The 2,711-nt window shown below is 36.8% G+C and overlaps 1 pseudogene; it reads right to left on the reverse strand.

Annotated features, from left to right (window-relative positions):
- Positions 1 to 403: 403 nt before the first annotated feature.
- Positions 404 to 1,322, reverse strand: LOC116893485 (annotated as a pseudogene).
- Positions 1,323 to 2,711: the final 1,389 nt, after the last annotated feature.

Consider the following 2,711-nt stretch of genomic DNA (forward strand, 5'->3'; position numbering starts at 1 on the left):
TTCTTTGTGCTGGAAGGTGACATGCTCTCTATTGAAGAAAAAGTGAATAGATATCATCAGCAATAAACACTATGAACTAAAAGCTCATTGGCCTGACAAGTTACTCCCATTTATGCAACAGTGACACAAATATGTCAAAAGTAACAAACCTCATTATGATATGCTTAAACAAAGACACAATGAAATGGAGTCTATAAATAGCAGAGTGAGTGTGGCTGAGAACCTGAGACTAAATAGATGATAGTCTATAAAGAAGGATATACTATTATTAATTTATGAAATGATCATAGTATTAAAATAATCTGCCTTTAATTATTCCACTGATATTTTGAAGAAATCTATTGACTAAATTCTTAGACACTCTGAATCATTAAAAAATGTCATTTATATTCTTATTAAATGATTATAGTAATTTTATATTCCTCATCCAGGATGAACATAATCTGGAAATAGTGCCATCATGGCTCATGATAAAGGGGCCAAAAGAAGGAAAACACATAGAAATGATAGCTGTGATATTAACTAGCCACCAACTAGGATCATGAGAAAAGGCAATGCAGCTTTGTAAGATGGAAGAGAGGGTATAAAAAGTGAGAAATGTGCACACAAGCGCTAGAATGTTCTGGGTGGCTCTGGACTCAGGAGAGTTTCTGGGGGGAGCATGACAACTGTGGATATGTTGAACCCGCTTCTTGTGTCCATACAGTATGAAAATCATGGAGCTGCTGGAAATGACCAAGACAACCGAAAGCAAGACTTCTGGAAACACCCAAAATGCTATGTATAGTGATTCTACTATGTTATCATTTCCTGTAAAAGAGGAACACAGTTCAACATTTCTTTTTTGTGTAATGTTTTTGGTCTTCGTCCTGATGGATGGATACATAAGGAAAACCGTATTCATCATCATGTGTAGGACCCAGCAGAGTGAAATGAAGAAGCCCATGAGCCGTTGAATTTTGACTATGTGATCCTTCCAAAAGGAATTCAAGGGACTGATGGTGATAGCTTGGAAGACACTCATGAGACAGGTGGTATTGGTGGACATACCGTGCCAAGTCTGAGAATATATAAAATAAGTTTGCATCAATATCACTAAAGAACTGATTCATTCAAAAGCTCTAGTTATCTGTAGCATTCCTTTGGAGAAAATGATCAAAGAGTTAGCTGTGAACACATGTGTAAGAATTAAGTCTACAGTCTTTAATGTGCCTTCATTGTAGTAAAGGGTATATAGTGGAAAAGAAGATAAAGTTTCCCACAATTCCAAGTGCACTTTGAAGTGAGAGCACTACTCCTATTGCCAAGTTCCTGGACTCCATTTTTTATGCCTCACATTTCTGTTAAAATCATTAAAGAAGCAAACAAACAACAAAACAAAAAAAACATGTTTCAGTTAAATCTTTCACTAAACATTTCTAATTTTGAATATGTGTCTGTGTGTGTGAGAATCATTTGAATTCAAGATTGCAAAGATTTAGTCTGCAGCCTAGCAAGATGGTTTCAGAACAAGTAATTTTATTGTTAATAACTTTCTGTGAGTTCTTTATATATTTCGGATATTAACTGTTCGTCAGATGTAGTATGATTGAAGATATTTTCCCAGTCTGTAGACAGTTTTTCATTTTGTCTAACAGAAGCTTTTCAGTTTCCAAACCAAAAAAAAAAATGAATAAAATAAAAAAAAACAATTAAAAATGGGACACAAAAATAAACAGAGAATTCTCAACAGAGGAATCTTTAATGATCAAGAAGCACTTAAAGGAATGTTCAACATCCTTAGTCATCAGGCAAGTGCAAATCAAAATGACCCAGAGATTCTGCCTAATACCAATCAGAATGGTGAAGGTCAGTAACACAAGGGACAACACATGCCGGTGAGAATGTGGAGAAATGGGAAAAAGTCTTCAGTTCTGGTGGGACTACAATATGCACAACCACTGTGCAAATCAATATTCTGTTTCCATTGAAAATTGGAAATACTCCAACCAGAAGACCTAGCTCTTCTACTCCTGGGATATACCCAATAGATGCTCCACCATACCACAAGTGCACACGATCTTCTATGTTCATAGAGGCTTTTTTTGTAATAGCCAGAAACTAGAAATAACCCAAATGTCCTTCAAACAAAGAATGGATGCCGAAAACGTGGTTTGTCTACAGAATGAAATACTATTTAGCTATTTAAATCAATGACATTATGAATTTTGCAAGCAAATGGATGAAACTAGAAAATATCATCCTGAGTGAGGTAACACAGTCACCTCACAAAAGTCACAGTCACAAAAGAACATGAATAGTATGTACTCACTGATAAGTAGATATTATCCATAAAGTACAGGATAACCATGATACACTCCAGAAACCCAAAGAGGTGGAAACAGAAGGAGGGCCCAAGAGAGGATGCTTAAATTTCATTTAGAAGGGGGAATAAAATAGTCATAGGAGGCAGAAGGGATTTGGGTAACAAAGAGGATAAGGAGGGGATTGTAGGGATCAAGAACAGGTATAGGGTGGAGACAGAAGAGAGGGCCAGAGAGATGGGAGAATGAATTGAAATTTGCAAGTGCCTGGAGTAGGGGGTTTGAGAAAATCTTTAGGAAGCCCCAGAAACCTGGGATGGGGCAGGATACCAGGAGTCAATGCAAGTGTCTTTAGCTCAGATGCCTAACAGTAGGGAAGTGAATCCAGAATAGTCCACCACCTTGGTT

The sequence above is a fragment of the Rattus rattus genome, chromosome 2 (assembly GCF_011064425.1).
Source record: "Rattus rattus isolate New Zealand chromosome 2, Rrattus_CSIRO_v1, whole genome shotgun sequence".
NCBI classification, from domain to species: Eukaryota; Metazoa; Chordata; class Mammalia; order Rodentia; family Muridae; genus Rattus; species Rattus rattus.